Source organism: Chenopodium album, chromosome 7 (assembly GCF_948465745.1).
Source record: "Chenopodium album chromosome 7, dcCheAlbu1.1, whole genome shotgun sequence".
Taxonomy (NCBI): Eukaryota; Viridiplantae; Streptophyta; class Magnoliopsida; order Caryophyllales; family Amaranthaceae; genus Chenopodium; species Chenopodium album.
In genome coordinates, this window is record NC_137840.1 from 47,325,520 (window position 1) to 47,351,142 (window position 25,623).

General features: G+C 40.8%; 1 non-coding gene across 1 annotated transcript; it reads right to left on the reverse strand.

The window, feature by feature from the left end:
* Positions 1-21,110: 21,110 nt before the first annotated feature.
* Positions 21,111-21,217, reverse strand: LOC145641330 (small nucleolar RNA R71). Its single transcript, XR_014115369.1, has one exon. It is a non-coding gene; the product is annotated as a small nucleolar RNA R71 (small nucleolar RNA).
* Positions 21,218-25,623: the final 4,406 nt, after the last annotated feature.

Consider the following 25,623-nt stretch of genomic DNA (forward strand, 5'->3'; position numbering starts at 1 on the left):
AAATGGACTGGAACTGACCGTGTCACAGGAACCCTTCCCGTCTGACGGTGGGACTTCCTGTGACACGGGAGGTCTGCCGTGACACGGGATATTCCGTGTCCTTTCCGCGTTAACCCCTAATGCGTTTTTCAGTCCGTTTTCTGAAAATTTCTCGCGTCACTCCAAAACTGTACCGTGTCACGGGAATGTGTGCCGTCTGACGGTACAGTCTGATCGTGTCACGGTACAGTCTGACCGTGTCACGGTACAGTCTGATTGTGTCACGGTACAGTCTGACCGTGTCACGGTACAGTCTGACCGTGTCACGAGATACTTTTTTAGGGTTTTTATCATTTTAGGGTTCTGTGTGCTCCCTCTGTACATTTTCCCTATAAATACCCCCTCATTTCTGATGAACGGGGCAACGGGAATTCTATTATTCTTATTTTCTCTCTTCTATGCTCTTAACCTAAACACTAGCCCACCCTTTTCACTTCAAAATTCCTTCTTCAAGCACTCAAAGGAGTCCATATTTTACTCGAGGTTTTGTCCTTAAGCCAAGGCGTGAAAGGTAGAATCGTTTGAGGGTTTGGCCCCAAATCAACATTATTTTATTTAATTTAATTTAGTTATTGTTTTATTATTTCCTTGAAGTTACTAACCCAATTATTATTTTGTAGTTGCAAGCAAACAGATTCAAAGTCAGGATCATGCTCTTTTTTTATTATTATTATTTTTCTAACGATTTTTATGTTGTTGGAATTATGATTAAATTGGTTTTTATATTAATATTGATTCTATTATTTATTTTGATCACCATATTGCATCTTTAAAGGAAATATGTAATTGAAAATCACGACTACTAAGATAATTTGGACAACCGGTTTAGGATCCTTTTAATCTTATTATTAATTGAAGTGATCACCAAATTTTTAGAATTATGTGTGCATTAATTTTCAACCAATTTAGTTAAATAATAGTTTGGAGCAAATTGAATTATTGTTTGTATGCCTTTGAGATCACAGGAATGCTTTTCAATATAAGAATCGAGTAGAGGCCAATACGGGCGAATGTGACTCCATGATTCACTTCGTACCATCATCCCCGATCCTCCTTTCGTGGTTCCGAACCATATGGAGTTAGTAATCTCATGGATTATGAATGGGGTGTAACCTTCACGGGTCAATCGTTGTTGCCTATCGTTGTCCCTTTATCGTGGTTGCCTTTTTATGATCTGTGAACGGTTTACAAGTTCCTTAAAAACTTGTTGGCGGCTCCCTACTTTCCTTGTCCCTAATCGTGTCCCTTATCATATATGTAAATTCCCACTTCCTATGAGTGCCAAGCATATTCGCACATGCTTTTAACGTAGGCGCACTTCGAGCGACGCCTACAATACCGCTCTAGAATTTTGGAATGTTGATACTCATTGCTTTAGAATAGGGTATGATGAGATTAGCCCTTTGCTAGAAGAATTTGGTACTATTTTAGGCTTCCTTGCAATAAACCTCATAGTAATCCCTAGAGTAGAAGCATATTATTATAAGGATTTTGAGCGCTTCTTTAATTTAAAAGAAAGGGATTTATCAAAAATAGTAGATGACAACATAGTTAATTTGAAAGAATTTGCACGCAATTATTTTGATAAACCTCTTTCTGAATCCTTTCATATATATAGAAGAAGGGCATTCTTATTTTGCATGCTTAACCAATTTTTTCTTAGTAGTGGTAAAAATAATGAAGGCCAATCAATTATAACCACCGTACTAGAACAAATTAAATCAGGGAGAAATCCAATGCCATTGATAGTTGGAAAGACTATGATTAGTCTTGATGAACTGAAAAGGGACCCGAAAACACCTTTTCGTGGTTCTCCAATTTTATTACAGGTAGAAAAATAATATTTTTAATTACAGAAATAAAAAATTATATTTTTGTATTGTAATAATAATTTAATTGCATTGCAATTTTTTACAGATGGTGCTAATGGAAAGGCTAGGATTAATTAGCCCTCCGGACGATATTGAGAAGTATACTCCCAATTGCTTCGTGAGAAGGAAGAAACGCATCCCTGAAATTGGGCGCCATGGGTGGAGAAAGATCTTCGAATCTCGTGATTTTGCGATCAAGTGGGTCGTCCCCTGGTGGAAAATAGAAAGGATGGTTGGTGTCAACAAGCAACCTTTCTGTCGCCTTCCAAGCTTGTCTCGTGTGACTTATTATTACCCTTGCACGGTAAAAAGACAATACGGCTTGCTTCAAAATATTCCTTCCGGGGATCTTCGTCCTCCCTATGAGTACCCTGTTTCTCAAGAAGTAGACAGATTTGATGCTTACTGGAGTGCTAGACCCTTGCGGGAAGTGATTACCCAAAAGGTTCCTCCTTCTTTGCCCAATGATGTAAAGAACTGGTTGCTGAAGAAGCCTTCGAAGGATCAGGGTAGAACTGATGTGAAGAGTCGTCTGGGTGACAGGGTGATTCCTGCCAAGGAACGCTTAGGTGCAAGAATTGAATTCAAAGCACCTGCAATGCCTAGGAAGAAAGGTGCTACCAAGGATAAAAGAAAAAGGAAAACTGATACCACAGATAAAAAAGCTTGGGTGGAAAAGAAGCATGGAGTATTAGCTGAAGGGGAGACTATCTACTCTAAGATTGAATGTAGGTCCTCTAAAGGATGCCTACTAGCTAAAGTTATGGATGAGGAGGAGGAAGCAGAAAAGAATTGGAAAAAGGCTAGAAAGGAAAAGAAAGATTAGGAGCATTGCTTAACTTACAATTCATTAGACTTAGTTTTTTTTCATTTAGAGTTAATTTGTTTCAGCTTTATTTAAATTCCATCAATAATGTAATTTTATTTTATTAATGAAATTTTAGCTTTAAATTAAATTATTTACTCTAAATTTAATTTATTAAAGCAATGAAAACCGAAAAATTAATTTTCCAGAAATTCTTCGAGTACGGAAGTCGAAAATTTTCCGAAAAAACGTCGAGATTTGCCCATAATTCATTTTCAAATTAGCGCCAGTTATTTGCAATTGGCGCCTCTCATCGAAGTCTGGCGCTAGGCGCCAATTTCATCGGCTGGCGCTGATGGTTGTTGGCTGGCGCCAGGTCCTACTCTGCGATGCCAATAATTCGCCGATCTTCTGTTGAATTTTTAATTAATTCTGGAACGCGGAGATGTCGAAAAATAAAGTGGTCGCACCCGTAAAGGGTTTCCTACATATCCTTTCTTAAGGAATCAGGCCGAACGTAGCTCTCTTGAGTATCCTACTCAAGTAATTATGGGTAGTATTTCTTAAGTTGGTCAAGATTTGTCATGTTCGAGAATTCATTGCCATCCATATCTGTTAGTTTTGCTACTCCTCCTGACAGGATTATTTTGACAATGTAGGGTCCAGACCAATTAGGTCTAAATTTACCCCTTGGATCTAAAACGTTTTTCCTTAGTGCTTTTAACACCAAGTCCCCTACTTTGATATTTCTTGTCTTAACCTTCTTATTAAAATGCCTAGCCATACGTGTTTGGTAACACTGAGTGTGATGTAGAGCTTCTAGTCGTTTCTCGTCGAGTAGAATCAATTCTTCATATCTTGCCCTAGTCCATTCAACTCCATCGAGTTTACTTTCCAGTGCAATGCGTAGGGATGGTATTTCTAGTTCGACAGGTTGTACGGCATCCATTCCATATACCAAGGAAAATGGCGTATTTCCTGTTGATGTACGGATTGACGTGCGGTAACCCCACAATGCGAAGTGAAGTTTGTCAGGCCAATCCTTATAATTTTTCGTCATTTTCTCGATGATAGTCTTTAAATTTTTATTAGCTGCCTCGACTGCTCTATTTGCTTGAGGTCTATAAGGGGAAGAATGATGATGTTGAATGCCGTATTTTTGTAGCAATTCTTCACATTCGGCTTGGAAGTGAGTTCCATTGTCACTTATCATTTCATGTGGGACTCCGTATCGACAAATAATATTTCTCTCGATAAAGAGTGCTACATGTTTTGCAGTGAGTTTAGCGTATGATTGCGCTTTGACCCACTTTGTGAAGTAATCGATTGCTACTATGATATATTCATGGCCGCTTGTTCCTGGGGGAGTGATTTTGCCAATGATGTCAATTCCTCATGTAGAGAATGGCCATGGCGATGTGTAGGTGTAGAGCAAGGATGGAGGGACATGTTGTAAATTGGCATAAATTTGGCACTTAGGGCATCTTTTTACATATTGATGGCAGTCCCTATTCATTGTAGTCCAATAATATCCTTCTCGCATTATTTTCTGGACTAGCATTTTGCCATTTATATGAGTGCCACAGATTCCTTCGTGGACTATCCTCATTTCTCTTTGTGCATCTTTTTTTCCTACACATAAGAGAGCTCGACCCTTAGGTACCCTTTTATGTAGGTCGTTGTTTATGAGTACATATTGGGAAGCCAAAAGCCTTAGTGCTCGTTTTGCTCTTTTGTCAGCATGAGGAGGGTATTCTCCTTTGGTGACATAATTGAGTATGTCCGTGTACCACAATTCTTCTTCTTCTTCTTCGCCTTGGACTACTTCGTCGTCTTCTATGGCCTAGATGTATGCTGGTTTGTGCCTTTTTTCTATAGTTAGAGGCATTTGCTCGATTTTTGTGGGAATCCTAACCATTGAGGCTAATCTTGCCAAGGCATCAGCAAATTGATTTTCCTCTCTAGGTAGATATGTATATTCTACCTTGTCTAATTGATCGGTAAGAGTTTCCAGATAGGTTTGGTAAGGGGCTAGGCTTTCGCTCCTTACTTTCCATCTTTTAGATATCTGATTGATAATCAAAGAAGAGTCTCCGAATATCCTTAACTTTTTCACTCCCAGTGCCAAAGGTGTTTCAAGGCCTACCACGCATGCTTCATATTCAGCAGCATTGTTGGTAACGTCGAAATCGAGCTTTATGGAGATTGGAACATGCTCTTCTTTAGGTGATACTAGTAACACTCCAACGCCACATCCCTTTTGGTTTGAGGCTCCGTCGAAGTATAAGGTCCAAGTATCATCTTCAGTGACCATTAAGTCTTCATCTAGAAATTCATTGTCTTATATTGCCGCCGAGTCTTCTATTGGAAAATCTGCTAGAAAGTCTGACACCACGGATCCTTTAATAGCTTTTTGTGGCATAAACCTTACATCAAACTGGGCTAGATTGACTATCCATCTTGATATGCGTCCATTCAGTGTAGATTTCTCCAATAGATACTTGAGTGGATCTAATCGGGAGACTACGAAGACGGTATTCACCAGCATGTAATGTCTTAACTTAGTTGTGGCCCACACTAAGGCGAGGCACAACTTCTCGAGTGGTGTATATCGTGCTTCGTATTCGAGCATCTTTTTGCTTAGGTAGTAGATTGCGTTCTCTTTGTGATCCGTGCCATTTATGGCACCTTTAGGCTATGTTTTCTTTATATTTATATACTCCTTTGTAGTCGTTTATGTCGTGTTTTTAGAGAATAATGCTCGATTCGCGTGTTTTTGGGTTAGTTTAGAGAAATGCATGCTTTTAATGGCTTTCTTATCATTTTATTGATTTCTCGGCTATTTCTCTTGCTTCTCCGTTTCTTTGTCTTGTTTTGTAGGTACGTCGCGGGCTATATGCATGGTAATTGAAAATAGCACCCACTAGGATCAATATGCACTTTTCGGAATTGAATTTGAGTTTGAAACAAAGGAAAACGAAGGATTGCAAAGTATCAAATAGGACCTTTGTGCATTGTTTTACTCATATCTCAATTTTTACAGATTATATTAAAAAGATGGAGGTTACGGAAATGCGCATGTTAAGGTGGATGTGTGGAAACACTTTAAGAGATAGAATCAGAAATGAGGTTATTCGCAAGAAAGTAGGTGTGGCGGGCATTGTAGATAAATTAAGGGAAAATCGTCTGCGTTGGTTTGGACATGTAAGACGGAGACCCGAGGGTGCACCGGTGCGAAGAGTGGAAGAGTGGGACCATGGAGGGATTAAACGAGGAAGAGGGAGACCAAAGATGACTTGGTTGGAAGGAGTGAGGAAGGATATGAAGTGCATGGATTTACGTGAGGATGAAGTTTTGGATCGTAAGGGATGGAGGAGAAAGATTTATGTTGATGACTACACGGAATAATCAAATTTGGTTCATGTTAGCCGACCCCACTTTTGGGATTAAGGCTTTGATTGATTGATTGATTGATTGATTGATTGGATTAGGGTGATTCAAGTTGTATTGGAAACTAGACTTGAAGAGCTTTCCAATGATAGGTCCCACGCCTTCATACAATTCTTAGATCGGAAGTCACAACCTTTTGAAGTTGTCCCTGGAAAACTGTCGCGGGCGCGGGCTACAGTACCCGCGGGCGCGGGGTTGCTGCAGCTCCAAAACTGCCGTATTTGGGCAGTTAGTACCCGCGGTTGTCCCGAGGGCTCCCCAAGGGCGCGGGCCTTGTCCCCGCGGGCGCGGGCTTGGGCCACGGGCGCGGCTATCGGGGTGTCCGTTCCCCTCCGCGGGCGCGGCCGATTTCTCCGCGGGCGCGTGTTTCTTGGTCTTTTACGATTTTAAGCTTCTTTTCTCCTTTTGTTTATATAGTTTTTGGTTTCCTTTATTCATTATTCATGTAATTCTTTAGTTTTAGAATAGTTTTCTCTCTCTTAGGTTGAGAGCTTCTCTCTCAAGATTAGGCTAGATTAAGATTAGTTTTAGAGAGAGAAAGTGAGGAATTTCAATGGTGATTGAGAGATTGAAGATGCAAGTGTGACAATTGTGTTGGAGATCTTCTTAATTATCAATGAGCATTTCTAAACTCTATCTCATTCAATTGCTTTGTTTAATTTGATGTTTATTTGGTTTGATTTTGATATTTGATGTTTGATTAGAGTAATTGTTCTTGATATTTTGTCGATTATTGTTCTCTATAGTTGATAGTTGATTTGATGATGTTGTTTGATTAGTTGTTGGATAGGAATTGGGTGAAACTTGTATGATTGAGTAATTGTGATTAATTTTGGAATTGTGTTGATTAATTGTTGAGATTAAAGTGATTAGTGAAGGTTTGCATATGTGTAATTCAATTTGGCATTGAGAATTATGCTAGATTGCATTGTAATTGCTAATGACATGAACAATTGATTTAGGAATTGCAATTATCAATTGGTTTTGATTGTGATTCTCTTAGTTTGTTGTTCATAGTGAACCCTAGCTTAACAATTAGGAGATAGCTCTTTGATTCCTATTGATTGCTCTTATCATTTAGTCCTCACAACCTTTGATTGGCATGCTCTTCCCAAGTTGTTGCAATTGACATGATTACTTGTTGATCCCCGTTCCTAGTGTTTTATTTCCTTGGTTACTTGTTTTGTTAGTTGTTAGTATTCTCTCTTACCTTCGTCTTCGACCTAGCTTAGGCGCATAGTTGAAAGTGCTTGAACATTACCGTTCCTTTGGGTTCGACCCTTGACTTGCCTCTATACTCGTATTTAGGTTTGTTAAGTGTTTATAAATTTAGTTTGACCGAGGGAAGATTAGATAACGACCTAGTTTTTCCCTTCGTCACTTTGCCTTCTACCTCTTGTGCTAGCATGGCTCCCATTGTCTCTTTGGTAACTATCAAATATAACCTGAGAGGTATTCCGGGAAGTGCTGGTGCTAATACGGGAGGATTTGCAAGATAGGCTTTGATCTTTTCAAAGGCTTTTTGACACTCGTCATCCCATATCACTGGTACATTTTTCTTGAGATTCTTGAAGATTGGTTCACATATTGTCATCATTTTTTATATGAACCTACTTATGTATTACAACCGGCCAATAAATCCTCGAATCTGTTTCTCAGTCTTGGGCGGTGGCATTGACATGATTGCTTTGATCTTGGTTGGGTCTACCTCTATTCCTCTAGAGATTATTACGTAACCCAAAAGCTTGCCTGAGGTGACTCCAAAAGCACACTTTGATGGGTTCAACCTCATATTATATTTTCTTAGCCTTTCGAAAAATTTCTTTAAGGCTACTTGATGGCCTGGACGGTCTTTTGATTTTACAATCATGTCGTCGACATATACTTCGACTTCTTTGTGCATCATGTCATAGAGTAAGGCAGTTGCTGCACGTTGGTAAGTAGCACCCGCGTTTTTTAACCCGAATGGCATTACCGTGTAGCAGTAAGTGCCTCATGGTGTTATAAAAGTTGTTTTTCTCCATGTCTTCTTCTGCCATGAGAATCTGGTTGTAACCTGCGTACCCATCCATGAATGAGAGAAACGCGTGATTTGTCGTATTATCTACCAGAATATCGATGTGTGGCAAAAGGAAGTCGTCCTTTGGACTTGCCTTATTTAGATCTCGATAGTCGACACACATCCTTACCCTTCCGTCTATCTTCGGAACTGGGACGACGTTGGCGACCCATTCAGGGTATTTGGATACCTTGATGAAACCTGCAATTATTTGTTTTTGAACTTCTTTTTTTATTTTAAGAGCTACGTCAGGTTTCATTCGACGTAACTTTTGTTTTACAGGTTTCATTCCTGGAATTAGTGGTATATTGTGTTGAGCTATTTCTCTATTAATGCCTGGCATATCTTTATATGACCAAGCAAATACATCGATAAATTCTGTAAGTAAGTTAATTAAATCTGTTCTTTCTTATTTATTCAGTGTTAATCCGATTTTAACTTCTCTTTTATGAGTTGAATCATTTGAGATATCAACTGTTTCAGTTTCTTCAATTAACGGTGTTTTCTTTTCGAGTGTTTCCATTGCTTTAATAATTTCTTTGTCTTTTTCATTGTTAGTTAAGCAATGCTCGTCATCTTGGGTTAGAGAAGAACACGAGAAGTAAGGAGAATTTGAAATATTATTATACTCTAAGATCATTACATCAAAGAGTGATATGTCCTCAGGGACCGGATCACTAACTATCCTAGGAGAAGAAATAGGAGGGGGAGGTGTTACTACTAAAGAATTAGAAGACTCTAGAGGGAGAGACTCCAACTTAGACTCTGACTCAGACGACTCTTCAAACATCGGTCCTTGCCCTGTCGTGATGGATATCTTCCTTCCGCTTGGAGTAGTCACCTTGACAGTCTTGCGCCACCCTTGTAGTGATCCTTTAGCTGGAGTAGTTAGCTTCGAGGGATCGAAGCTTTCACTTTGTAGGACTGTTTGAATGAGCGAGGATTCATCCTCTTTACAAGTTATTTCATTCTTTTCTCGCCCGAACGGTAATCCCATGACGTTAAAGTCAAAGCATGGGGGTGCTTTCTCCTTGTGGACGGGAGTTGGGATTTCATCAGTGAAGTAGCAATCCAAGAAAATCTCGAATCCCGGTTGCCTTATGTCGTTTACAACAAATAGCTCGGGAAATTCATGGCATGGATAATCCTCTCCTTCTTTTATAAACTGACCATTAAGCGTAAGGGTGTACTGATCCATTGGGATTGCTTTCTTTTGAATGCGATCATCCCTACGTGCTTTTGACTTTTCCTGGGCTCGCTTGAGATCTTTCTGAGTCGGTTCGAAACCAAGTCCGAAAGTGTCTAACTTAGGGAGGCCAGGTAACTCCAGCGGTTTTGCCATTCCTTTCTTCTTCCCTAAGATCATCCCAGGAAAGTGTCCTTGTTTCTTCAGCTTGGCATTGACAATCATGTTGGAATGGGGGTCATGGAAAAGAGGGGTCCTTTCATCCTCCTGGATTAAGGAGACTTGTTCGTTAAAGCCCCATAAATATTTATCGTCCTCGTCGTGCTCCACATTAATGATTGGATTCTCTATGGATTTGACTCTCATGGGCGAAGCATCGATGGTGATTGGAATTCCCCCAACTATATCTTTTACTTGTTGGTGGAGAGATGAAGGGACGACCTTTAGATCATGAAGCCAAGGGCGTCCCAACAACAAGTTGAATGAAGCTTTGATGTCTACTACTTGGAAAGTAGTAGCATGTTCTATTGCTCCTGCCGTTACATTTAAGGTAATCTTGCCAAGAGCTTGACGACGAGTGTTATCGTAGGCCCTTATTCCTTGTGTGGACGGAGTTAGATCTTCGTCCCTTATACCGAGCATCCTCGCAGTTCTAAGTGGACAGACATTGATGGCCGATCCATTGTCTACAAGAGTCATAGGAACATTCATCCTCTTGCAAACTACTGTGAGGTTTAACGCCTAGTAATGTTTGTCACCTTCTGGGGGTAAATCTTTATCAGAAAAGGTGATCAAATTAATCGGGCTAGGAAGGTCACTTGTGAGGAAGTTGGCTAGTCCCTCAGGAGTAGTGTCAGAATCTATCCCAATTTTGTCCAAGGCATTCATTACAGCCAACCTATGTTCTCGAGATGTTGCCAGAAGTTTCCACACATTCATCTCAACCTTTGTCTTCTTAAACTGCTTAACAATGTCATTGTCTTCAATGATTGAAACGGGAGGTTGCATTCTCCTGGATCTTGTGAGGACGTCTATTGATGAGTCTTCTTCAGCCCAAATGTCATCTGTGGTGTATGACACAGAAGGTGTAGATCCTACTAGGTCCTTTAGATAGACATCTTCTTCATCACTGTCCCAAACTCCATTAATGGTCGTATCCTCATCTTGTTGAACTTGGACTAGTTTCTTTTCACCAATCATTTTCTGTACCAAATCCTTGAATTTGAAACAGTTTTCTATAGTGTGACCCCCTGATTGATGATACTGACAGTAATATCTATCTGTCCTTTTCAACGATTCGAATGGTCTCGGTTCGAGAGGTTTGATCTCGCCACTCTCGGAGAGCATTTCGAACATTTGTGTATATGGGATCCCAATCGGAGTGTATATTCTATTGCTCTTCTTGGGTTTTTCAGTGACTTGTAAGGGAAAATGCTTTGCCTCATAAGTCGTTCCCTTGCTAACTAGAGGTAATGAGATCTTATTAGCTTCCACAAGATCTTGAATGAGGTTTTGAAACCTGTAGCATTCATCAGTGGTATGACCGTTTCCTCAATGGTATTTGTAGTAGGATTTGGGATCCCACCTTGGAGATCGCTTTTCTAATATTGGATCCTCTGTTGGACCAATAGGTTTGATTAGTCCTTGATCATAAAGACGATCAAAAATAGCATCATAGGTCATTCCTACGGGTGTGAATTCTCTTTTATCTTTCGGAAGTGGAAGCTCATCATATTTCTTATGGAGTTCGTTCATATCTTTGAGAGCTTCACGTAGTAGTTACGATACTTCCCTCATAGACAGTGTGAGAAATTGTATATCTTTCTTACTTGTCGGTTCTGGGAGATCATCCTTGACATCGAAAAAGATTTCCTCTTCTTTTCCTATGGCATAGATTTCTTTGATAGGTCTAATGAGAGATGAGGGGTCAACCTCGTTTTCCACATCAGAGATAGCCAGGGTATGAGCGAGAGGTGCATTGTCAATGCTTGGCTTCTTACTGGCAGGGGGCTGTTAGGATTTGGTGAGTCCGACTCACCGCGGAAACAAACCCCGACCCAAGGAACCGCTCGCAATAATTAAAATCATAAAGCATAAATAAATAAACACAAAGAAAAGATAACGAATCTTACCCTCGAAGCGAGCTTCGCCCAAAAACCGGGGCTCTTACTTGAAAGCTACGAGCACGTCAAGCGCCGCGCCTCCAACGGTATCCACCCACAAAAGGGCGAACACAACTTTAAGGTCTACTACCTGGGGGTTAGCGAGGTCCGACCAAAACCCGAGTGTTATATGAGTTTAAGAGTTTTTCCAATATTATGGAATGCTCTATTTAACTCCCACTCAAGCATCATTTCCAATGCCCAAAGTTGGGTATTTATAGGGAATGATGGGAGTATGAAAATCTCTCCCATCAATGTGGGACAATGAGATTTTCTCATTTTATTTTAAAGCTAAAATAAAATTATTAAGCAAACTAGTAATAAATCAACAAGTGTCAAGCATACATGAGAGAGTAGGTGAGGATCACTTGGAGATGGGGACCAAACTTGCTCCCCACTCTCTCCCTCACCTTGTGCCACATGGCAACCCACTTGCTCCCATATTCCAACCTTCCCCTTATTCATGGCCCTATGGCCCGATCCAAGTCACGAGCCAAGCCCGAGCCCGACCCGAGCCCAGCCTGCACCCAGCCCGCACCTGGCCCGAGCCCAGCCCGCACCAGCTGCTGTGGCGTGGTGCGGCTACGGCTGCTGCCGTGGTGCGGCGCGACTGCTGCTGTGCCTAGCCGCGGCTGGCCGTGGCTGCAGCACGGTGCGCCGGCTCGTCTTGCCCTTAGCATTCGGATGCTCGGGGCACTCCGATGCTAGGGGTATTTTCGGGAATATTGTTGATTTATTATTATTTTGCGCGTCTCGTCTTTTATTATTTAGACTTGACTTCCGACGATCGGTTTCGACGCTCTAAGCTCGAATTATCGATGTCTAATTATTTAACACTCGGGCGATGAATTAATTTCTTCCAAATTAATTCGTCGAGTTGGTTCGCATATATTTGCTTGGGTGTGACCCGAAGGGTTTAGTCAAGATTAAGCTGTAATATTAATTATATTAATATTACTGATCGGAAGCGGCCTCCCCCCAGGCATTCCGATCACTTGACCTTGCTGAATATATTAGCTTTCTAATAATTCTGAACCCGCTATCAGAATATTACACTTGTTCGAAGGACACCATTCCTTTCAATCTCCCACTTGTCCTTCCGGACAAGTGTGCATTTAGTGTATAGCCCTTATCCTATGTCTCTTCATGTCTCTTCATGAACTACAGAGTAAGATTACTAGTCATCTCTGTTACGTCCAGAAGTGTTTCTCGAAATCCGAGTTTGACTGTCAATAAGCAGATAATTTCTAAAATCCATCTGAGCACGGCCATGCATTTTTCACAGTCTCGCTCTTCGAGAGGCCTTGTTAACAACAAGACATGTTCCCTATTGTTAGTAGGGGGACATTTCCAGTCTTATAATGTAGCTTCTCTTACTAAGAGGACTCACCCTCCCAATATCTGTCTTTATAATCCCCAGTTACGGCGAACGTTTGGCGGATACCAAAGCGAACCAGTACTCAAACAAGAGATCTCCCACTACTCATGGTCAAAGGAAAAGAGTTCCGATAGTAATAATGAGAAAATACTTATGACGATTTTAAATCTCTTAAAGTATCCTCATAGGTCGATCCAGTATGGTTCTAAACCAATACCTGTGCAAATGATTTATATCCTCATAGCACAAGAAACGGTGCTACAAATCATACTACACACTAATCTCTGATGGTCATCAATCGTCCACAAAATATGACCTTGATTAGGGATAATTTTCGATTAAAATATTCAATGTTCACTTAATAGGTGTTTCTTTATCCAAGCCATTGACTTGATACCCTATTTTGAATATTTATTAAAATCGAATGGACTCATTATTTAATTCTAAACCACAATTAAATAGAGACGGAGTGATTTAAATTGCATGAAAAATTTTAATTACTCCAAAACTGAATGGTTCATCATAGTGCTTTACATCAACATTGTTCAAAATTTGATTAAAACACTATAAAATGGAATTCAAAGCCAGTTCATGACATGCTTGATTCCCATTGCCTCAATGTGTTTGTTGTGCTTCACTTGAGGCAAAGGTTTAGTAAGTGGATCAGCTACATTGTCATCCGTTCCAACTTTGCAAATTGTGATTTCACATTCTGACTTCCATTCTCAGATCATGTGAAATCGCCTCTGGACATGTTTGACCTTCTGATGTTCTCTTGGCTCTCTAGCCTGAGCAATAGCTCCATTGTTGTCACAATAGAGGTTTATTGGACCCTTGATGGAGGGTACAACACCAAGTTCATAAATGAACTTGCGAATCCAAACTGCCTCCTTGGCTGCCTCAGATGCTGCCAAGTACTCGGCTTTAGTTGAAGAATCAGCGGTTGTGCTTTGCTTTGCACTCCTCCAACTAAACGCTCCTCCATTGAGACAGAATATGTATCCTGATTGTGAATTAAAGTCATCTCTGTCTGTCTGGAAGCTTGCGTCGGTATATCCCTCAACAACCAATTCATCTTTACCACCATAAACCAGGAATTTATCCTTGTTCCTTTTCAGTTACTTTAGAATATTCTTGGCTGCAGTCCAATGCGCCTCTCCTGGATCTGATTGGTATCGGCTCGTAGCACTTAAGGCATACGATACATCAGGCCTAGTACATATCACGGCATACATGATCGATCCAATAAGCGAAGCATATGGAATTCGACTCATCCTTTCTCGCTCATCAGGTGTCTTTGTACACTGCTTCTTGCTTAAGGTTATGCCATGTGACATGGGTAGGTGCCCTCTCTTGGCTCCTTCCATTTGGAATCGAGCCAGTACCTTATCGATGTAAGTATTCTGACTCATTCCAATCATCCTTTTTGATCTATCCCTATAGATCTTGATGCCTAATATGTACTGAGCCTCTCCCAAGTCTTTCATTGAAAAACATTTCCCGAGCCAAGTCTTTACAGACTTTAGCAATGGGATGCTATTTCCAATGAGCAAAATGTCTTCGACATATAAGACTAGGAAGGCGATGTCACTCCCACTGACCTTCTTGTAAACACAAGACTCATCTGGATTCATGATAAAACCAAACTCATTGATGGCTTCATCAAATCGCAGATTCCAACTTCTGCTTGCTTGCTTTAATCCATAAATGGACTTCTTAAGCTTGTATACCTTCTTAGGATTATTCTGGTCGACAAAACCTTCAGGCTGTGTCATATACACATTTTCTTCCAAAATCCCATTGAGGAAGGCGGTTTTGACGTCCATCTGTCTTACTTCATAATCGTAATATGCAGCAATCGCTAGAAGAATTCGAACGGACTTAAGCATAGCAACTGGAGAAAAGGTTTCATCATAATCAACGCCGTGAATTTGCCTGTAACCTTTTGCTACCAGCCTTGCTTTGTAAATAAATACATTTCCATCTTTGTCGGTTTTCATTTTGAAAATCCATTTACATCCGATAGGTGTGTAACCTGCGGGTAAATCAACCAAGTCCCATACTTGATTTTCAAACATGGAGTCCATTTCGTATTTCATGGCCTCTTGCCATTTTGCAGAGTCGGGGCTCGTCATAGCTTGCTTGTAGGTTGCCGGCTCATCTCCATCCACTACTAGGATGTCCAGATCTTCGGTTAATACAATACCAAGATGTCTGTCAGGTTGAGATCTTGGTCGAGTTGACCTACGTAGGGTAATGGACTGAGCATTTGCATTGTCGGGTTGACTTTGCATATTTTGACTTTGACCAATGTCAACAGCTGCTTGGTAAGCACTTTGATTGTCAACTTGTCCTTCTTGCTCGTCCTCTCGAACTTCGTCGAGTTCGATTTTCCTCCCACTTGTCATTTTGGAGAGATGCTCCTTCTCCAAGAAGACACCATCACGAGCAACAACCACTTTGTTCTCAGATTTGTTGTAGAAGTAATACCCTTTGGTTTCTTTTGGATAACCCACAAAGTAAACCTTGTCAGATTTTGGATGAAGTTTGTTAGAAATGAGTTTCTTGACATATGCTTCGCATCCCCAAATCTTGAGAAAAGACAACCTTGGCGGTTTGCTTGTCCATAATTCATATGGAGTCTTTTCCAGTGCTTTTGACGGAGCACGATTTAGAGTGAGTGCCGCAGTTAAAAGTGCATGTCCCCAGAAAGAGATTGGAAGTTCACTAAGACCCATAGTAGATCGGACCATGTCTAACAAGGTTCGATTCCTCCTTTCAGATATTCCATTCCATTGAGGAGTTCCCGAAGGTGTCAACTCTGAAAGTATTCCATGTTCTTTCAGATGGTCATCGAACTCTTGGCTCAAATATTCGCCACCTCGATCCGATCGAAGCGCTTTGATTTTCTTGCCGAGTTGGTTTTCAACTTCTTTCTGAAATTCTTTGAATTTACCGAATGATTCAGATTTGTGCGACATTAGATAGACATAACCATATCTACTAAAGTCGTCCGTGAAGGTTATGAAATACCGATAACCACTCCTTGCGGGTGTACTCATTGGTCCACATACATCGGTGTGTATTAGTCCCAACAAGTCACCGACCCTTTCTCCTAACTTGGATTATGGTTGCTTTATCATCTTGCCTAATAAACATCCTTTGCAATTCTCAAAGGATTCTAAATCAAATGAGTCAAGAATACCTTCTTGTAGAAGTTTCTTGATGCGTTTGATGTTAATGTGGCCAAGGCGACAATGCCACAAGTAAGTTTGACTAGATTGTGTAGTCTTATCTTTCTTTGTATTGGTATCAAACATTTGTCTAAAAAACACGTGAAAGTGTCATTCCATAAATATGTTCAAGACATCAAAAAGGTCTCGATTTGATGAAAATGACGTCCAACGTCGGAAATACATCAAAAGTATGGTAGATAAAACTAAATAAGTTCTACTTATTTAGACAAAACATGAGATGACAAGTTTCTCTTGGATAGATCACTTCCATCCTACTTGTGAACTCGATTCTTCTTAAAAAAGTACCGCTCACTTAGTTCCTGAGGAAGGAGTGTGTTGTGAGTCAATTTTCCGGTATCTAATACCTTTTAAAATTGCTTATATTCAAGTGTATAAGATGATACCTGAGGTTGAGGTTACTCTTCCTTTCGCCTCATCATCCAGATACATGTCGCATTCTCTTTTGTAGTGTCCGGGATTACCACAATAGAAGCAGCGCATCTTCCTCTTGTCTTTGAACTCCTTCTCCCTTGGTCTAAGGGCAAAGTTATCCTTCTTGCAAGAATAGGTCTTTTGGAGCTCTTGGATGACTTCCCTTAAGGACAGTGTATCCTTATTGGCGGTGAGACGCATCTTAAGCCCCACATACCCCGAGTGAAGAGAGCTAAGAAGCATGTGAGCCGCTTGCTCGTCTTCCACTGGTTTGCCAATTAGCTCCAGATGGTTGAATAACCTTGTCATGTTAATTACATGAGTTTGAAGTGGCATTCCGGGCCTAAGTCTTGCACTGTAGACTTCTCCCCATACCTCTTGTTATTCTTTCGAGAGACAACCTTCTTGCGGTGGCTTGATCCTCATTTTGGAGAGTGACCTAGTCACATCCTCCACATGACCATCATAATTGCCCCTAGCACTCTTGGTGACCCTCATATTGACTACATCCTCAAGAGCTTTTAGCATCATGTCCGGAAAATAGCCGGAGAAAACCCCTCTCCATTGATCTGGGATGGAGTTTGCCATGAGTTTGGAAACTCTCTTGCAATCTATACTCCATTCTTCATAAGCTTCATCACTCATGATCCCTTTCGAGTAGAAACTCGGGATCGGAGTGTCCAAGATATGCTCTAGGTAGCAATTACTGAGTGTCTTTCGGAGTTCATCTTCCCATTCCTTGAAGTTCACCAAATTGAGCAAAATTGGTAACTTTTCGGGAAGTTCCGGGTACATAAGGTCGTTGTCATTAGTTGAAGACATGATTCTACAATTGAAAGAATTTTAATGAAAAACCATTCAAATATACTTAAATAAGATTGAATTTTATTCATGCAAATTTTAAATACTTATTTAACGTCTTATTCACACGTAAAATTTGTCCCTATTATGTGAAAATAAGGCGATTCCAAGATCCGAAGAAACAAAGAGTGGTTAAGCATGCTTTGGCTTGTCTTAAACAATCAATCTTCTTGGGTAAGCATTGCCTTGCTAATGGCTCTAAGCCACTCTTGGTTAGACAATCGTCGCATCTAATGCATCTTTGACGATGTATCTCTTTTGCCACGGTATGTGAGGACTCCTCACTCATGCCGATGAGTTAAACCAAAACCAACGTGCACACCCAGTGTGCCTTATGCCCCTTGGAGAAGTGATGGCACCTCGCTTTGGCGTAGCCTACCATTACTCTCGTTCGGTTAGTAAGTGTTGTTTTGGAAAGGCAAGTTTGACTCAATATTTTTAGGGACCTAGGATTTCTATGTTGGTTGATTTAAGTGAACTTAACTAATCATCGCAACATCAAGAAAACCTAAACATGCATCTAACGAATAATTCACACGTATATATATATAGGCATAAAATATAAAGCGAAATTATAGATGCATATTGGCAACTAGCATGACCCCTTGAGATCTTCATATCTTCAAAAGGTCTTCATTTGCAATTCAAGGCTTTGTCTTCCAAGATACGCTGTCTTCAAGACTTCACCAAACTATGCAAAAACTAGTGTCTACAACTAGGAATGATCTAAATAATAAAGTACAAAAATACTTAACGGTGCGTATACCGTATTTAGATTTACAAAAATACATAACGGCACGTAGTCCGTATTTTCTATCCTAGTCGGGTCCAACTAGTTGCCATTTCATAAAACCTGTGAGAGAGAATATATGTATTCCATTCATCCATTCACTATTTGTGAATGGCCCATGCAATTTACAAATTAAAAAAAAAAAAAAAATGCATTTAAACAACGCGCGCACTAGTAACTATTCTAGGTGGTTAATCCGATTAACACGCCTAATTAAAACTAGTCAAAGTTGTTTAACCGATTATATAATTTACGTCATTAATAATTGAAGCTCCCACTAAATTCCGCATTTCCTTAATTAATCTAATTAATTAAGTCGGTAGCACCCAAACTTGTCAAAATGAAATTTTGCCAATGCCGCTCAAAACCGAGGCCTGGCCTCCCAAAATTTTAATTAAAATAAAAAAAATTAATTAAAATAGATAAAACGGCAAAATAAGCAACATCAAGCCTACTACGGCTAGACACCTCACCGCACCAAGCATACACACACGCCAAGACCACTGATGTATCCATTTTATATAGTATTTTACCCCCGTCCCTTGGTCATAATTAGTAGTGTTTTTGGCTCTTTAGAGCCACTTTTATTACTAATTGGTGTTTTATAGTGTTTTCGTAGATTTGGTTAAATTTTGCAGGGATTTATGCTTTTGGAGTATTTTCCCGAGATATTTAGGAGCAATCACGAGCACTGGAGAAGCACGACCAGATTTTATAGCCCGGGGCCAGTTGGAGCCATCGAACCGGTGATTAAGGGCTCGGTAGAGGTGATACCGGGGCGTTTGGACCGAGTATTCACGACCCAAAGAGGAAACCCAGATTGGCCCGAAGAATTGGAGCCCAATCAAAGTCCAAATATTGGCCCAAATGATCCGCCCGGCCAAAAAGGCTGGCGCCCGGAGGCGCGCCTGGTCGGGCGGGAGGCGCGCCCGGCCGGGCGCGAGATTGTTATTAGAGGTGAAAAAAAGGCGCGCCCAATCGAGCGCGTGTTTATTTAGGAGACAATTAGAGTCGTATTAATTTGTTTTAGTTTAAGATTTTTGTACGGAGTATAAATACTCTTCCGTAATATGATTTTAGGACCACTTCTTCTTCTCTGAATCCTTTCTCTTAGACTTTCTCTCTCTACTTAGTTTTCTCTCTCTAAACTCTCTCCCTAAACCTTTGTTCCTATTTCTTTGATTAATTCCAGATTTATTTTGGTGACGATTTCTCTTCCCTTAATCTTAGTTATTTATTTTATTCCTTTGATCATGATTTATTTTATTGCTTTGCTTAATTTATATTTAATTATGTGTGTGTAGTTTAATTTCTAGGGTTTATGGGGATCTAATAAATAATATGAAGGGGTAAATTATTGTTGTTGATTATAAATGCTAGATTAATTTCCTATTGATTGATTTAATGCTCTGTGACTAGATTAGGCCTATCTTTTATGCATGAGTTTGACAATATTGATTCAAGAATTGAGAGATGAGAATTAATGTTTAGGTCTAGTTTCAATAGGCAAGTTAATTTGTAAATGGTTAAGTCAAGATTCGAGAGATGAGATTTAATACCAATAAATTAATTATGTGGTTGTAATAAGTAGCGAGAGCCCTTTACAATCTGATTAATTGATGCATTGATGACTGACTATTATTGATTGTTGGTATTGCATGATGATTTCTTATTAGATTGTTTTAATGTTTTACAATTGCGGCTTGTAAAAGTATAGCAATATTAAATTGATGAATCGGGCAGATGTTAATTTGATATTAAAGGCTATTTTCAATAAGAACTTAGATCTAGTAAATTGCGAGAGCCTGTTAGGTCTATGTTGGTCAATAAATTGCGAGAGCCTGTTAATCATGTTATTTATGCAATGTTAATGATTGATTACCCTATTTTGCCCCGGAGTATTATTTATTGGTGAACCTATGCCCTAGATCCTTTTATATATTATTTACTCCCTTTTTCTACTCTTTTTAGTTTAGTTTCATATTCAACTTTTAATATTGGTTACTTAAATAATTTAGAGTATAATATTTAATTAGGAGTAAAAAGACTTGTTTCCTTGTGGAGATCGACCCTACTTCCCTATCTACTTTAGTTAGTGAATTAGGTAATTATTTTTGATTAGGGGATACAACTTTACCCTGTCAAAATTTGGCGCCGTTGCCGGGGAAACGGTTTTAATTTTATTTCTGATTATTTTTGTAGTCTAGATTATTTCCCTTTTTGTCTCAGAGAGCGTTAGGTCTCTGAGACAAATCTCATATTTGCTTCTAGTTTTTGTTTATGCCCAGGTGTTCCAGATCAGGTTACATCCCATTCGATCCTGAGATCGAACGTTCCTTCCATAGACAGAAAAACTTCTACAAGCAAATCCTGGCGGATTCTGGTGATAATAACAATAATCACCGAGATTCTCCAACTGGTTCTAGCAATTCAGAGGCATCATCAGACACAGAATCAGAGATGGCGGTTCCAAAGAAACTTAGTGATTATTCACAACCAAAGCTTACGGATTTTCCACATCTCACCCCTACTCCGGCTCTTGATGGGGTTTAATTCAAAATCAAACCCCAATTTATAACGATGATAGAGAGGAAGCAATTCAGTGGAGCCAAGGGTGAAGACCCGAATCTTCACATTGCCGACTATTGTCAATATTGCAACACCATAAGGCAAGCCGGGGTCACTCAAGACCAAATCAGGGAGATTCTCTTTCCCTTTTCTTTAATTGGAAAAGCTAAATTGTGGTTTAATGGTTTAAATAGAACTACGCTTGGTATAACTGACTGGGAAACTCTTGTTTTGAATTTTTATAACAAATATAATCCTGCAGAGAGAACAGCAGTACTACGGAGTGCGATTCAGAACTTCGCCCAAGAAGCCGATGAGTCTTTATATGAGGCTTGGGAAAGGTTCAAGGACTTACAAAGAGAGTGCCCTCACCACAATTTAGCACAATGGCAGTTAATCCAAGCCTTTTATAACGGCATTGGAAATTCTTCTAGAATAATTTTAGACTCTGCAGCTAGTGGGAGATTTATGAATCTTAATGTTGATAACGCAGGTCAGGTTATTGAAGATATGGCGATACACAATTCCCAATATAGGAATCCCAGAGGATTTGCTAACATGGGGAAACATAGCGTCAACTCTGTATCCTTTTTTTTAAGCTCAACTGACCTCTATTTGTCAAAAATTAGATAATCTGAGCACTGCTAACGTAGCCAATGTTTCTGCGATTAATAATAATTCTAATGAGGCTTTCTGTGAAAATTGTGGTATTGTAGGTCATTGGGAGCAAGATTGCAGGAGTTCCGTGGAGCAAGGTAATGCCTTCCAAGCTTATAGGCAGAATAACCCATACTCCAACACTTACAATCCTGGGTATCGGAATCATCCATACCTTTCCTACCGGAGCACTAATGTTCAAAATCCACCACCACAAGAACCACAGGTGCCACAGCAACAGCAGCAGAAATACTATCATCCCAATGCTGGCCAAAAGAATCAACCACAACAACCCCCCTCATCTTCAGATCCTTCTTTAGGGGAAATTAGAGCAATGTTGGTTAATATGCAAAAGCACATGGAGAGCAGAGATGCGACAATTGATCAAATTCTGGCGCATAACAAAATTGTAGATAATCAAATTGCGCAACTCTCCGCTACTCTACAAGCACGCCAACAGGGAGCCCTGCCGGCACAGCCGACTAGGCCTACGGATCAAGCATTTGCAATTACTCTAAGGAGTGGTTCAAACTATGAAGGGCCCTCTATGCCCAGAGTTGATGAACCTATTTTATTAAATAATGCTAATCTCGATTCCATTAAACCAAACAATGTAGTTGCTAGCCCTGCAGGGCTAGAAGATAATACTAACACATCTAATCCTACATTGCAGGGTAAAACTCCGGAGAAGGTGGCTACTCCAGACAAAGAGAAGAATGCTCAAAAGCCAATAATCAAACTTCCTTTCCCCAATCGGCAATTGAAGACAAACTTGGATAAGCAGTTTGGTAAGTTCCTGAAGGTGGTTATGGATTTGAAGGTAACAGTTCCCTTTACTGAATTGATCACACAAATCCCCTCATATGTAAAATTTATGAAAGAAATTTTGACGAGAAAAAGGTCTATTAGTGAGGTAGAGACAGTAGCTTTCACTGCAGAGTGTAGTGCCGTACTTCAAAATAAGTCTCCACCTAAATTGAAAGATCCGGGTAGTTTTTCTATCCCTTGTCATATTGGTAATCTTCTGATTGATAATGCATTATGTGATTTGGGTGCTAGTGTTAGCGTTATGCCATTATCTGTGTGTTCTAAGTTAAATATGGGTAAATTAAAAGCTACCAATATAACTCTGCAAATGGCCGACCGTTCTTTCAAATACCCCCTAGGTGTTTTAGAGGACGTCCCCGTTAGAGTAGGTAAATTTTATATACCTGTAGACTTTGTTGTTCTTGATATGGCTGAGGATATGCAAACCCCAATTATTTTGGGTAGACCATTCCTTAACACTGCAGGAGCAGTCATAGATGTTAGAAGTGGTAAGCTAACACTATCTGTAGGGGACGATAAAGTGGTTTTTAATCTGAATAATACCCTCAAAAGCTCCATGACTGAGGAGAAATGTTTCAGTGTTAATGTGGTTGTAAATTATTCTAATAAGCCCCAAGCTCTTGAAAAAGATCCCTTGGAGGCGGTATCTTGTGTTGCAGCCCTTTCAGATGAGATAGACAAATGGCAAAAGGAAGTCGATGCAATAGAACGAGCATTCTACAATGTTGGTCTGGGTTTCGAGGATGAACAAGTGAAACCGATAGAGCAAGTTGTGCGAATCGAGCCTACGGTAAGTGTTCCGCCAGATCGAGTTGCAAGTGTTGAACACAATGACAATTTGAAGCAACATTCGATCGAAGAAGGGTTTTTAGTGCGTAGCATTGAAGATCCCCCAGTCCAAGTCATGGAGGATCCACCAGATAAGGCGACTTGGCGTCCCACAGGATATGTCAGGAAGCCGCATCGCGGCCTAAACATCGCTAGACTGGGTGAGAAACCACCCGATCAAGCGTTAGGCCAAGGGTCTTAGGAATTGTACTGGGTAAGTAGGTCGTGCGGGACCTAGATAAACCAGCGCTTTGCGGGAGGCAACCCGTATTTTTAATGTTTTTTAGACCAGTTTTTATTTTCGTTTTCTTAGGTGAGCAGAGATGAGGGAATTTAATGAGTTTTATGAGTATTTGTACAGGTTTAAAGGAAAAGAGTTAGACAACTTTTTGAGAACAGAGGGAAATTAGCTCTCCCCGAATTAGTCTCGGGCCCGACCGGGCGAAGCTCGCCCGATCGGGCGCGAGAGTAGTGTTTTAAAAATAGGAAATTTCGCCCGACCGAGTGAGAGCCGCCCGATCGGGCGCGAATTTTGACGTTTACGCACTAATTTGTCCACCCGACCGGGCGAAGCTCGCCTGATCGGGCGCGAGAGCAAGGTGGAAATCAGGTAGTTAGATCGCCCGACCGGGCGCGAGCGACTACGGAATTTTGCATAGTCAGATCGCCCGACCGGGCGACTGGCGCCCGACCGGGCGACTGGCGCCCGACCGGGCGCGATACACAGCATGAAATTATATCAGATCGCCCGACCGGGCGCGAGCTAAGTTCCGCGGTCTCTTTTTCTTCTTTCTTCTTTCTTTCTTCATTTCTTCTTTCCTCCATTACTTTCTCTCTCTAAAACTCAAATTTTCTCTGAATTCTCTCTAAGATTTCTCCTCCATTACCAATCAAAATTCAAAACTTTTTATATATTCGTAATCCTCTCTTCATCCTTTTCACTCTCATACAAAAATTTTTCAGTTTTAATTCAAAATATTTTCGACCCATTTCTCTACAAGGCTTCAAAGAGGGCAAGATCAATTTTTGGTAGGAGCTCCAGCTCGAGGGAGGAGTACGACCCAGACTTACAGCTCCCGTATTGGCCGACGATCCGGATCGTGAGCCGGGAACAAAAAGAACGATTGGAGCATTTGGTCGGTCGTGAGGTAATCCCTTCTCGGTGGTTACACCGCCCTACCTTAGAATCATATGGTTTGTTTGATTATGTTAAACGATTTTTGAATGATATTGGCATGAGAAAATTCGTTGACATGCATTATCCTACATACCGAGAACTTACATGTGAATTTTTGTCCACTTTTCATGTTGTTAGTAGTAGAAATGAACCTAATTTATTTTTCAGGTTAAACAATAGAAATATTAGTTTAACTTTTGTTGAATTTTGTAAAATTTTGAATTAAATTCTGAATTATCTCACCAGTGGCATGAAGATTATAAAATGGGTGATTTATATTTTGCTTTGACTGGTTTACCTGCCCCCGACCCCCAACATGCTAGTACTAAACCCATTCACCACCCTGTCCCGAAAATCTGGCAAAGGTTTGCGGGATTGTGTTTCTTGGGTAGGGCCGAGCCTCATAACGCTCAAACCAACGAACTAGATATAATAGGACACTATGTATACGGGTTCGGGAAATTGAACATAGACAGGTTCATAGTTCATCACCTGAGTCGGCATGCCACAGCCAACACCACTTCCAAGTCCCCTATCCGTTTAGGTGGCCTTATCACTCGTTTAGCGGTGAAAAAGGCCGGTTTTGTAGTAGACGGACCCCACCAGCTGACTAACTGTGGACCAGATACCTACATGACTGCTAGGTATTATGAGGATGTGGGGTGGGTTAGGCCGGATAGTGAGTAGACACCCTTTTGGTGTATTCGGACTGGGAACGAGCAACCTTTGCCCATTTTTCCTCTTCCCAGTCCAGACTTGACCGCCTTTCCCCCAGGACAACTTTCTTATACCTATGATGCTTTAGTTGCCAACGCTAGGGGACAGGCACCACCACCACCACCAGTTCCACCACCTCAGCCCCATCCCGAGGTGGCTTTCTCTCCACCTCGTATGTCTCATTCCGTCCCTCATGTTGACTCTGACCCAGTTTGGGATTTTCAGAGTATAGGTCAAGCCCTAGGACGTATTGAGCATGCACAGACTGACCTTAGGAGGATGGTGGGCTCTATTGACCACAGGTTAGGGTACCTAGAGAGGAACCAGGGTAGAGCTCTCTACCCTATGTACGATGATTATGCTCGTCGGGGCAACATTCCCGACGACGCTATCCACCCTGACTGGTTTTAGCCTCCACCCCAGGGATACGGTAGGGATCCCACTGCCCGTGGTGTTTACTCTGACTATTCTTCCTTTTTCGGGTACGGGCAGGACATTCCTTTCGGGGGACCGACGGGGGGGAGTTTTCATGCTGACTATTTTGGTGGTAGCTCTTCTGGTGCAGGTGGTGCAGGTGGC